The sequence below is a fragment of the Typopeltis vanoorti genome, chromosome 10, assembly GCF_054136105.1.
Source record: "Typopeltis vanoorti isolate ZY-2024b chromosome 10, IOZ_Tvanoo_1.0, whole genome shotgun sequence".
Lineage (NCBI taxonomy): Eukaryota > Metazoa > Arthropoda > Arachnida > Uropygi > Thelyphonidae > Typopeltis > Typopeltis vanoorti.
The window spans coordinates 24,519,207-24,532,710 of record NC_143558.1 but is presented as its reverse complement, the minus strand read 5'-3'; the positions used below and the strand labels follow the sequence as shown (position 1 = coordinate 24,532,710).

Sequence of the window (13,504 nt, the reverse complement as noted above, 5' to 3'; positions counted from 1 at the left end):
ATAATAATAATAATAATAATAATAATAATAATAATAATAATAATTCCATTTTGGCAATGTGTCTCAAAAAATTGAATGAAGCAAAAATTTTGATTTTAGCGAGAAAACATTTATGCTGCGTAAGTTTTATATTATATTTTATGAACAACATAATTTTCTTATAATATTAATAAAGTTTATACTGTTCTTTTTTATTTGCAGTTCAACGAACCTGAGCAACTCTGCTCAGCTTCTCTCCCGTGTTTCTCTATATGGTAATTATATATATATATATATATAATATATTTACCATATAAATACATAAAGAGAAAGAGAGAGACCTTGGTTGAAACGATACTTCTCGGATTAGGTAAGTATTTTTAATCTTGTAATTTATCATTATTAGTATTATTTATATGGGTACTCCTCGGAGTCAAAATGCTAATCGCGGAAGACCCACGTTTATTAACACAAAACCTATTATACATCTCATTAAACCTATTCACTGTTGGGTTGCTCCCCAACGACCTCTGGTAATCCATTCCATTTATTTTCCACTCTCCAAGTAAAGAATTCAGTTACACGCCCTTACTAACCACACTCTTTGACAACTTCCAAGTGTGATCCTCTGTTTTCCCCCTACTCCCCATGTATTAAAAATTTTTTCTACTTCAATCTTATAGAATCCCCTTTAATAACTTAAGTTTTTATAATATCCCCTTTCTTCTGCCTGTCAACTTAACTTAGCAATCCACTTTCAATTTATGCTCATAGGGAACATTTTACAGACCTGTCAATAGCTTGGTCACTCGTCACTGAACCCTATCCGCCACCTCCCAATCCCCATGAAACGCATGACCAAATCTTTGCACAGTAGTCACCATGTGGCCGAATCATAACCTTCTGAAGAAGAGTAATCCTCTGAGCTATTTCACCAACTCTTGTAATATATCTGTGCAAATCTTTATAAACCATCACCCACAGGTCCCTAGCCTCATTAATTTCCTGTAAATTAGTACAATAACTATGATACAAAGTATGTGTCTTTTCGTCAAGAAGAGCATTACGTTACATTTTAAAACATTCAATTGATAACCTTTGTCCACACTGCCAGTTTATTTAAATCATCCTGCAGGATATCTGCATCACCTTTTCAACTATTGCTCTCGCTAGTTTTGCATCACCGAAAACATCTAAATATACTCTTCAAACCTTTTGCTATGCCATATGTACAAATTAAAGAGTAGTGGGCCTAATACAGATCCCTGGGGCACTCCAGTAGTCACCTTCATTTGCCTTGATTTCACTCCACCATACACCTCCCTCTGATGTCTGTCTATCAGCCATCCCGTATCCATTCCTCCAGCTTCATATCCATTCCCATTTGCTCCACTTATGTAATAGTTTGCCATGCGGTATTCTGTCAAATGGCTTTGCAAAGTCCAGCAGTATCATGGTGTAGCCATTTCCCTTATCCAATTCTGCTGTCAACATATTATAAAATGGGAATAATTTACTGAGGGACCCAACTTTTACTAATCCTGTACAGTATCATATTTCTAATCCACCCATTCCTGAATTTTACTTTTAACCAACGTTTCCAATATTTTAACCGCCGCTTCAGAGAAACTAATGAACGGTAAGATATTTTAAGATAATTATATTTCTTTTACAAGTTTATGAACTGACAATAATCCCCAAAAAATACATCTATCTGATAGAGTTCAATTATTCACGCTTTATTGTTAAGGATTGTTAATTGAATGATGCTTTCATATTCTTTTTTAATATTTTCCCTAATAAATACAGCATGGTATTGATTCACGTCATATATCTGGCAATATTCTTTCAGCCCTACTAGAAAGGACAATATTCTGCTCGTGTTGACAACATAAATTGAAGGCATATATTAGTCGTTCTAATTATAGCCAAGGTTTCCCCACCCCAGAACCTTGAATTTGTCATTCTCAAAAAAGCAAACCTGCTGGAGGAACACATGCTCACAGACATAATACTCTGAAATCATATCCTTAGTTGATTCTGATTTTATTCGCAATATATCATTCTCAGCCTTCACATCAATGGACAAATAAAATAAATTAATAATATCTCTATATTCCTTCATGGAAAGAGCGGTAATGTTGGAGTATCTAAGAACTGTAATGTCAGTAATAATCAATAACAAACATTTATTGTCATATGATTGTAATAACAAATGTAATAACATTTGTAATAACAAATGTGTGTGTGTGTATATATATATATATACTAGGGGTACGCCCCATGGCGCCTACAGCGCCCTCCCCCGAGTTCCGGGCTGGTAAGTCGGTAAGACAAAAAAAACGTGACATAAAAACGTTTCAAATTTCGGCTTATCTTTATATATATATATATATATACGCTCTATGTACACCATATTTAAGTTCCTTCGTAACGTAATTGGAAGAACAACAGGACATTGCGTTCTTCGACCAGAAAAGACCTCGGTGGGATTCTCATCGTGACGAGAGGAATATATAATTATATGAACTTTATCAATTTACGGTGAGTTATCCGACCTCATACGGAGGTAGCAGGGTTTTTTCCACCAAGTAATTCGGATTTTTGCATCTCGATACAGGCAAATCGGCCATGAAAACACACTATTTATAAACAAAAGTACTGTTAGTGTCGATGGGTGGTAGATGGCGCTGGGTGACAATAGTAATTTGATTGGAGGATTAAGTAGGAGAAGATGCAAGTGTGGAGTAGTGTGCCCACCAACTAGGTCTTCGACTTCTTGGGGGTATCATGTAATAATAATATTCTAACGCAAAATGGAAAAAAACAATAGAGAGATTTTTATTAATTCATGTTATTTTCCATTAAGGTGTTGTTCCTGTTAAAGCCACTCCTTTATTTAATTTATTCTCCTATAAAATAGGTAAGACCTTTGGCACAGTCTGTAAAGTCTATCAGTTCTTTAGTCTGCCTGTTCTTTAGCCAGTTGTTCCAGTTTTCAGAATGAAAAGCGCGATTTTCCTACAGGAATAATAAAATAATCAACTAATGACTTTTATTCTCAAATAGGAAGCAGGCAAGGCTTTCTAACCCAATCTAGCTTTTGGAGACTGAATGGGCAGTTCAATCTCCACCGGTATCCACTCAGAGATGGCTTGCCCCTCACTATCATTGATTATAAGCAGCAACCGATGAAGAGACTGGCAACACTGGCAAGCATTTCTTCGACTGGCAAGTCCAAGATAAGCTTAGAAAAAGTTCCTCCAGTCGGCAATTACACTTGAACTTAAATCTATCTTCTGGCGGCCTAGCACACAGGTTGCAAGCGCTATTTCCACTGAGCTACAAACAAGCCTGTAGTGGAATTACCATATCAAAATATAAAAAATAAAAATCAGCTAACGACTTTTATTCCCGTATAGGGAGTAGGTGAGGCCTTTATACCCTAGCTAGCGTTTGGAGACTGAGTGGGCAGTTCAATCTTCACGGGTAGCTAATCAGAGATAGCCGGCCCATGTCTAGCACTAATTACGGCAGCCACCGATGAAGAGACTGGCAAACAAGTGCTGCCATCTCTTGGTACCTAACCCTAATTATTATCCGAAATAATGTGGGTACTACGGTCGATTTTCTTAAGTTTACGGGATAAAAAACCCGTTTGCCCGTACCAGAGATCGACTAACTCGTGAATCGGTCGAAGAAATTCTTAGAAAACGTTCCTCCAGTCGGCGACGAGACTTGAACTAAGTCTGACTTATAATAAAAATAATATTTTATAATATTATCTTCGGTTAATTTGCTGTGTAATACAGCAGTTGCCTTATATCACTGGACTATGTCAGTGTAGTTAATAAGTATCACTTAGCACTGAGAAAAATGCCTACAACAACAACAACATTAATGATAATAATAATAATTATGTGGCAATGGCTTCAATATGGATATGTTAAAAAAGAAACAGAAGGATTTATTCTAGCAGCTCAAGAACAGGCATTACAAATTGATGCAATGAAATCAAAAATTTTGAACATCAATAATAACAGTAAATGCAGATTATGAGTAAATGAGAAATAATTAGAACATTTAATATAAGTATTCAAAAAATAACATCGTTACAGAATAACAGAAAATAAATTAAATTATATAAATATACTTGAAATTTTTTAAATTAAAATTTTACGGTTTTTGATTTCATATTCACAAAATTAGAAATAATGGTCTTAACGTCTAATTCCGCACATACATCATTTTCAATAGCTATTAAACGCCAAACTAACAAGCCATTTTTGTGACATACTTGCTCTTAAGTAGGTTTTCATCAATTTCAACTTGGATAAGGAACGTTCACCGCTCGCTACACTAACAGGTAAGATTAATAGTATTCTTAAAGCAATTGAAAAGTTAGGGAAAGATTGTTGGACACAATAAAATTAAGAATATCAAAAGGGTTTTGAATATAAATTATCCTTCCGAAAAATATCCCGAAAAGCACATAACTCGTCATATAGTTCTATTGCATTTAAGTCTGTATTGTCGCCGTCGTTCAAGAGAATCTAAATCGTCACATTTTTTTCTTAAATCTTCGTTATTAATTTCTACTAATCTATATTTTAAATCTTACTAAAAAGTAAGCTCCTCCGTAGCGCAATTGAAAGAACGATGGTACTTCGTGCCCTTCGATTGGAAAAGGCCTGAGTTCGATTTCCATCGTGACGGGAGAAATCTTTATATGGACTTTTTCAATTGAAAGTGAGTTAGCCGATCTCATACGGTGGTAGCAGGGTTTTTTCTCCCAGAAACTGGTTTTTCATCCCGCATACAGACAAATCGGCCCTTCGGAACACACGCAATTTACAAACAAAAGATACTTGTTGTTGTGGTGGTGGTGGTGGTGGTGGGCAGTGGATGGCGCTGATGTAGTTGATTGGTAGTAGAGGCTCGGTTGTGGTGGAGACGGAGAGTTGTATACCAGGTATCCTCCCGCAATGAGTCTTCGGACTCCATGGAGGTGTCGCGAATTATAATAATAATAATACAAGAAATTGAAATTATCATACTATTACAAAATAAAGATTTATTGTTACAAAGACCATATATTTACAACGTACTTAAGCTCTTACAAATTGCCTACCGGTTTCGCTAGTAACTGACCAGCTTTCTCAAGGCTTGCATAGTACAAAAAAGAGGTAAATGCAAAAAAAAGGTTTCAAAATACAAAAAACTTAGTACCTGTTAGGGAGCTAGGGTGACACGCGAACGTGTCACCCTAGCTCCCTAACTAGATGTTGACTCAGCATCATGAACACGCTTTACATGCAAACGCGTAATATGATTATTGGCGTACTGTAGCTCTGTTGAACTGAGGGAGTTAATTAGATTTTTCCAGGTATCGTTCAGAATGGCCCCTTGATTTCTGTTTAGGTTACTTCCCGTACGTAGTACAACTGCCGCTTCTTTAAATACTCGATGTCTGTAATCCTCGTCTACGTAGGGCATGGAGCTGTTATTCCAGTCTATAGTGTGGTTCGAAGTTGAAAAGTGATGTGCCAATCCTGAGGTGATCGTTCTGTTGTGATTAACATCGCCTATATGTTCTTTCTGTCTTATTTCTAGGCTTCTCGAAGTCTGTCCGATGTAGGAAAGACCGCACGTGCATGGAATATTATACACACCTGGATATTTATAAAATAGCACACTGGCTTTAGGGGATCTTAGGACCTGTCTTATGCTATTTGTTGGTTTAAATACAACCCTGATGTTATGTGTCTTTAACAATCTTGCAATTTTTGTTGAAGTTGAACCTATAAAGGGGATGACTGCTGTTGAGATATGCTGGGCGACTGTTCTTTCTTGTTGGTTATCTATGTATAGAAATTTGTTGATGATGTGTCTAGGATAACCATTTTGTGATAGAGTTGTAGCTATTTGAGACAGTTCTGTTTGAACTTCTTCCTCGTCAGAGATAAATTTTCTAGCTCGATTTCTTAGCATGTGGATGATGCTGTGTTTCTGTGACCTATGATGGTTAGAAGAGTAATGTAGATATCTTCCCGTGTCGGTTGGTTTTTTGTAAATCGACAGTTTGATGCTGTTTCCTTGTCTTTTTACTAGTAAGTCCAAGAAGTGTAGCTGTTCGTTATTTTCTACTTCTAGAGTAAATTTTATTTTATTGTGGAGTGCATTGATTCTGTTAACAAACAGATGTAGGCTTTCTAAGTTGTCTTTCCATATGATGAAGATGTCATCCACATATCTCCACCATATAGAAGGTTTAGGAGTAATGCTGGTGATGATTTCATCTTCAAATTTCTCCATGAAAAGGTCTGCACATGGTGGGCTGCCCATGGCTAGGCCTTCTAACTGTTTGTATATCTTGTTGTTAACTTTGAAAAAATTTGATTGTAGGCAATGCTCGAACATCTTTGTGATATCTGCAGGAAAGATATCTTTGATAATGTTCATTACTTCTTCTACTGGTACATTCGTGAACAAGGACACTACATCTAGGCTGGCCATTATGTCTCTTTGTGTAATTTTTATGTTTTTTAGTTTGTCCACAAAGTGTTGAGAATTTTTTAAGTAGGACTCTGTTTATCTAATTTTTCCTTTAAGTAAATTCGCTAGGTGCTTAGCCAATAGGTACGTTGGGGATGACCTGCCATCCTCAATCGGACGAAGTGGCACTTCTTCTTTATGTACTTTAGGCGCCCCGTACAGTCTAGGAGTGATGGGATGTGAGGATTTAAGTTTTCGTTTTAATTCTTCAGGCCAAGTATTCATGTTACGGATCAGGAAGTTTGTCTCATTGTGGTTCTTCATTGTGGGATCTCTGGTGAGGATTTTGTACGTGGAACTGTCAGATAGTAAGTCGTTTAACTTCTTCATGTAGTCTTGGGAGTTAAGGATAACGGTGGCATTCCCCTTGTCTGCTTTCATAATTATTATTTCTTTGTTCTTCCTTAAGTCCCCAATAGCTGTCCTATCATATGGAGTGGTATTCAGTTGTGTTTGTTTTGCTGTTGCTAGGATGATAGTGCTTTTGATTCTAATGTCGTTGGCTACACCTTGTGGTAGTGGTTATGACCATACATGTACAATTTAAATTATCATACTATGTTTTTAGTTGTTCAAAACGTTCTATTAACGAACACATTGCAACGTCTAGAAGTGTGTAAAACACATTCACTGTAAATTCATCTTCTGGCGATTGTGGCGTTTCGTCATGAGCTCGTAGTCAAATTGTCGTATGTTTCTTTCCTAGTCGAACATCCGTACCAGTTTTAAATTTTTGTTCTCCATCCACCTTTTCACTCAGTTCTTTTGCCGTTTTTAGAACTTTAAAATTTGTATCTGATCAATAAAAATCTTGTAAGAACATTTGTAAGAATACAAATCTTGTAAGAATTCTCTTGTAAGAATATTTTTAAGTTTTCGATGGATTCTAAAGATTCTCCTAATTTTAAAAAAATTGCCGGTATTCCTTTCATATAATTTATCAGATGATCCCCGAAAAGCTAAATTTTGGCTACCAAGGAATTTTAAAATTTCAATCAAGCGTTCTAAAACACTCGTCCAATATTTCTTTTCCATTTCATACATGCTTTGAGTCTGGCAATCAATAGTAGTTTCGTTTTTAAAAATTTTATCCAGTTCCTTCTATTTTAACAAATTTTCCATGTGAGTTAAACTAGTCTCATGTCTATGCGAAGTTGTATTTACATTTCGCCAATCGTTATAACCTTCTACAAGACTACTTGATTCAGTAAGTGCGAAAAGTTTGCAACAAAAGCAAAAAACAGAATTTAAAGTTTCGAAATAAATGAGCCATGCTCTTAGCACGAGCTCCCCGTTTTCCATTTTCTATTATAATACGTGTCGCCAAATTTACGCCCATATGCATCTCTGAGATGTATTATATTTTTCTTTTGAACAGGCCCATTTCAATTAAAATAACTCGTAATTTTTCATCAATATTTCCCCATTCACCTGGATCTTCTAAATTTACAGAGACTAACAATGTGTTAGTTTCGTGGTCAACTACAATTAAATCTTCTCCTAACTGTTTTTCACTTAATCATGCATCTTGTTATCTTGTTCAATAGTTGCAACAGTACTTTCATGAAAACTGAATGATGTGCACGCTTCTTTAACTCTGATTTCTGATGTATCGAGCTGGTTACAATCCGCATCAGAATATTTTAATATTTTAACAAATTTATTAAGAGTCGCAGTTTGGTTCTTAATATCTGCTTCTTTCGCATCATGATGCTTATGATTTTATGCACCGGATAATTTTTTTTTAATTTTTGATTCTATTTCTCTTTTATACCCAAATGAAATTATTACACTACACAACACAGAGACGAAATAATAGTCCGCACTGCGCTACTGTCAGTAGCCTAATGAGATGAGTACCATATTACACAACACGACACAGAGACGAAATAATTGTCCGCACTGCGCTACTGTCAGTAGCTTACTGAGATGCGTACCATGTGACTGGTTAACAAGCAACAAATGTTTTGTACGAAAATTCGTTTCTGCACATAAAAACCGTTCACCGTTTCACTTTAGATAGACTGCAGTGGACACAACCTCTGCAGGAAAGCATTTAGCCTGCTCTCGCTGCAAAATTGTAAACAGCCGGCTGATCAAAGAGGCGGCAATATACAATATTTTAAAATTTTTATTCGGTGTATCCGGCCTTATTTATTTTAATATTGATCGTTCTAAGAATTTTTTGTTTTTATGATAAAAAGTTTGTTTCTTAAAAATGAACTTATGAACCGTGCCCCCGTGGCTGAGCCCCCTTCGTATCGGCGCCCGCATGCATTGCATGCGCGCTTTCTCCGGCCCTGCTTATATCATATAAGTTTTAATTTCATGATGAGTATCATTGGCCAAAACTTAAGAAGAAATATATACTCGTAATGGTGCCCTCTTATCTGAATACTTCCATTCAGCATGACCAGTAGCATTCTCTCCTTACATTACCTGCCTAAACCATCCTCTTTACGTTCATCAAATGTTAAGAACAATAATAGATGCATGATGGTACCCTCCTATTTGCATACTTCCATCCGACATTACTAGTACCACTCTCTCCCTGCATTTCTGCCTAAATGATTCTTCTTGTCGATTCAGTGATTGCCTTTGATGCCATATTTTCCTAATTTAAAATTTTTAAAATATGTATGTTATAATGTGTAGCAAAGAATTATTTCCAGAATCTAGTTCATTTATAATATTATTACAGTCCTACTGTGATATGATAATTATGTTTGTTAAAAAGAACTTGTCCTTAACAAATTCATCTTGCGATTTGCGTATAATTTTCTGAGAATTTAAATTTCTCTGTCAGCCATTATTAACAAACAGACCCATTATTTTATCAACTAATTACGGATGTTTCAATACTCTACGAATGTTCTCTGTAGTTTTCAATTTTATATCACCTAATGTAGTCGACCGAACTTTCCCTTAAGTTAACGAAGTCCAATTATTATAATTAATGGTTACGACCTCTTCCCTATCTTCATATTAAACAATGGAATATATCTCATATAACAAAGGAGTCGTGTTAAGTTTCATCTTGCAGCATTATTTATGTTTATCCTTAGTTTTGAAAATATATTTTAATTGCACTAGCTATGTAAAGTGCATGGCTTGCTAGTTCACTCAACACATCTCTATTCTTCAATAGAATGTAAATGCAAAGAAACTGATTTAATGCCTCATTCATCTCTCTTAGTTTGTCAAGAATATTTCATGTTATTTTCTCATGTGCCAATCTATTTACACGTTCTTTTGATATTAAATAAAAACAGGCATGTTGGAGTTGAAATTTTTAAAACCTGTTGGCCTTTCAGTCGCCTCTCTCTCTCTCTCTCTCTCTCTGTTTGTATGTCTTAAATATTTAATGTTTGCTAGTGTCTGCAGCCTACAAATTCTCAATCTCTCTTCATAATCAGTATTCCACAATGCTGATATTATTTTGACACTCTTTTTTGCACTCTCTCCTCAGTGTATCAGAATCCACGAAACCAGAAGACCACACCTGCGGGCAATAAATAACTTTTTATCTTTACATGTCGAGGTTTCAGCATTGCAATTATTCTCTGAGTTCTATTTGCAATCCTTGCTATATGATCCTTGAACTTCAACTTCCTACTAACCCTCCAAGATCCCAAGCCTGATCAGTTTCTTCTAGCATAATCCCACCAATATAATACAAACAGTGGATATCAAATCCCACCAAAGTGCATGAGCTTACATTTATTTAGTATCATTGAAATGACAGCACTTTTCATATGCCCATAATTCCAGTCTATTCAAATCATTCTATAAGTACTGCATATCAGGAGCACTCCCTGATTATCCTATACCTATCTTTGCATCATCAAATAGCCATATGTTCGTGTCAAATCCTTCCCAATGTCATTAATGTACAGATTGAATAACAATGGACCACTAACTGATCGTGAGGAACAAGATGAAACTGGTTGAGGCACTTAAGGCATACATTGAATCTTGACACACACACACACACACACACACACGCGCGCGCGCGCGCGCGCTCACAGAGAGAGAGAGAGAGAGGCCCTAAACATGCAAGAACTATCCAACATTTGTTCAGTACCTATCATAATTTGCTTTGAACTCATTCACAGTCACGTTATCCACAACAGACTCTGGCAACCTATTCCACTCATTCACTACTCTCCAATTAAAAAATACCTACTTCTAACAATCTTGTTAACTACACTCATATTCAGCTTCCATGGATAGCCCATAGTTCTCCAATCACCAGACCTGTTCTGAAAAATTTCCTCTGAATTAATCTTGTAAAAGTCACTCAATAATTTGTATGTCTCAATCATATTACCCCTTTTTCTGCCTATCAACCAGTCTCTGTAACTCCCAAATCTTCAACCTGTTCTTGTAAGGTTCATTCATATACATTCTACCATTACCATCTTGGTCACTCGCCTCTGAATTCTCTCCATCTCCTCATCGCCAAGAAACCCTGGCATCCAGATCTGCATGCAGTAGTCAAGATGGGGGGGGGGTCTTATCAAGGCTCGATAAAGAGAAACGATAACCTGCTTATTTCTGCTAATCAAAGTATTCTTCAGTAACTATGTGATCTGATGAGCTGCAATAGCCACTTTTGCTATTTGTCCCCAAAAGTTTAACTCCCTATCCACTAACACTCCCAAGTCTCGTGCTTCGTCAGTTTCCTGGAGTACAGTTTCACCAATGGGGTATATAGCTGGTAATCTTTTCACCTCAAAATGCATAACTTTACATTTTCCTACATTAAACTGTCATCCACTCTTCTTTGCTAAGTCTGCCCATCTATCCAAATCATCCTGCAAAATTTTGACATCATATGTAATAACTATTGCTCTACCCAACTTTGCACTCAAATCGATCAACACAAATTGTTGATAATATCAACAAAAATGTGTTGAATGAATTAATATTGAATTGCATTGAATAACGGGTTGAACCTTATTAACAGTCCCATACATTCATGTTGGTACTTGACCGAGTAAAGTGACTCCTGATTGGCATCTTTCGGGATGTGTGATTAACAGAGTGGGTTATTTTCATTTTTAGACGTTTGATATCAATTATAACTTGATCGCACAAGGAACTGACTATAGCATACTGTGCCATTGTCTAAGCAGTATTAATCGAGCAACTAGCATGTGCTATACGATATAACTTTTTTTTTGGTCAACATTTCTTCGTTAGCTCCGCTATTTCCTTATATTTTGGGACATGTGTAAACAGCGTCTTAACTTCCTGTGTTAATTCTCTTTACTACAGCTAGGTGGGTTGGGGGGAACGTACGTGTGTTCTGTATGTTTAAATAGGAATTTTGATTGACGCAATGTAGCTGATAAATATCGTGATTAGTTTTTCGTGAGTTGAGTATTCATTCCATTTAGAATTATTATGTACAGTTTTTTTGTTACTATTATGCTAATATAACATAACAAAGTTAGCATGACTCTTTTCTTTGAGTACTATTAAATGAAATACAATGGCAGTTAGTCCAAGGTGATTTTATGAATTTTATTGATCATCACTATAATATGCATAACCAATATTTCGTGATGATGATGATGAAGTCTCCACTATAGCTACCTGGAATATAGGCTTCCATAGTTCATACTTTGACGATTGTACGCTTTGGTTCAAAAGACTGAGATTCGAGTGACATCGCAGTACGAGTGGGATATTAGTAAGGACGTTACAACTAAATTTGGTGCAATGAAATGTCATCCCAGTCAAATATTGGAAAATTATATGTACAATGTACATATACACACATACTAAGTTATCTGTTAGTATATGCATAAATTTACTGTATTTATATTTAGTCGACTGGTAGTGTCAATGTCCAATTGAAATTTTCTGAGAGAGAGAGAGACAGTTAGAATGACTTTTCTTTCTTACAGCTCTTGAAAATGTTGGAGAGAATAATTAACATTTCATATCGCTGAAGTTCTGATCATCTTAGTTTTAACATATACTATATTAGTGTTTTTCTCCATACAAATGGGCTTCAGAGGAAACAATTGCATGTTATGATGCCATTCTGTTGTTATTATGCAACACCTCTCCTTCTATAGTATGCATAATTTTGGTACTTGAAAACGGTTATATTTAAATACAAATTGATTTTTTTCTCATTTTTAAAGATCCAAATTACTCACTTTAATGGAATTGTTCAGCTGAATAGATAAATATTTGATTCAAACAGGGGGGAAAATATTGTCTAATTGCATCTATTCAATACATTAATTTTATCTTCTAATTCCATAAGGGTGCTTTTTTTAATTTTAAATTTCACTTTTGATGTCAGTAGGCACCGTATGGTCACTGGCGTACCTCACATGGTTTTGTTTGGCAATGATGTCTTCTGCTAGAATAAGCGGTAGGGTTGCAGATTCCCTTTCCAACAAAGTTTGTAGGACAATCACAAACATCCATGCCCATGGCAGGATTTGAACCTGCAGCCTCTTGGCTGGAGAGCAGACACTCTAACCATGCGGCCAACCAGGCTGGCAGTTAGGATAGCTACTATTCTTAATTTATTTTGTAATGAGTGATTTCAATATAAAGGTATGGATAGGAAGGCAAAATCATATCAAGGGGAAATTAGTTAATCAGACTAAAGAAATTCAAATATTTCTTTTGCTTTCTGGCTAATTAAATGAAGTATGATTTATGGAAGTGACGTAAGAAATGGACATAGAAAGACAGCAGAATTGTTGAATTTGTTACTTTGTGAGGGTGTTTTTATCCAGATGGAGATAATGCAATGCTAGACATTCAGTTGACCACAGGTGAGGAAACCGTTGATTGATTGTATTTGACATGAAGAAATATACCACGGTAAACTGCATGGCATTCTGCAAAAAGCCTTTCACTTCAGCACATACACTTCACATGTGCTTTACATATATGCTTCAGGCCATTGCCATTGCCTGTAATGCAGTAGCTCATTTCA

At 35.9% G+C, this 13,504-nt stretch overlaps 1 protein-coding gene across 3 annotated transcripts in view; it reads left to right on the top strand.

Annotated features, from left to right (window-relative positions):
- The first annotated feature begins 201 nt into the window (after positions 1-201).
- Positions 202-13,504, top strand: part of LOC150102236 (CCA tRNA nucleotidyltransferase 1, mitochondrial-like) — a 63,669-nt gene continuing 50,366 nt past the window's right edge. Inside the window, exon 1 of one of the 3 annotated variants that reach the window (XM_090398695.1) lies at positions 202-349. The gene's annotated coding sequence lies outside the window, so the exon portion shown is untranslated. Of the gene's footprint in view, positions 350-11,811; positions 11,911-11,994; positions 12,335-13,504 lie in introns of those variants that run through there. The other 2 variants (XM_090398694.1, XM_090398696.1) reach the window with 2 other exon arrangements.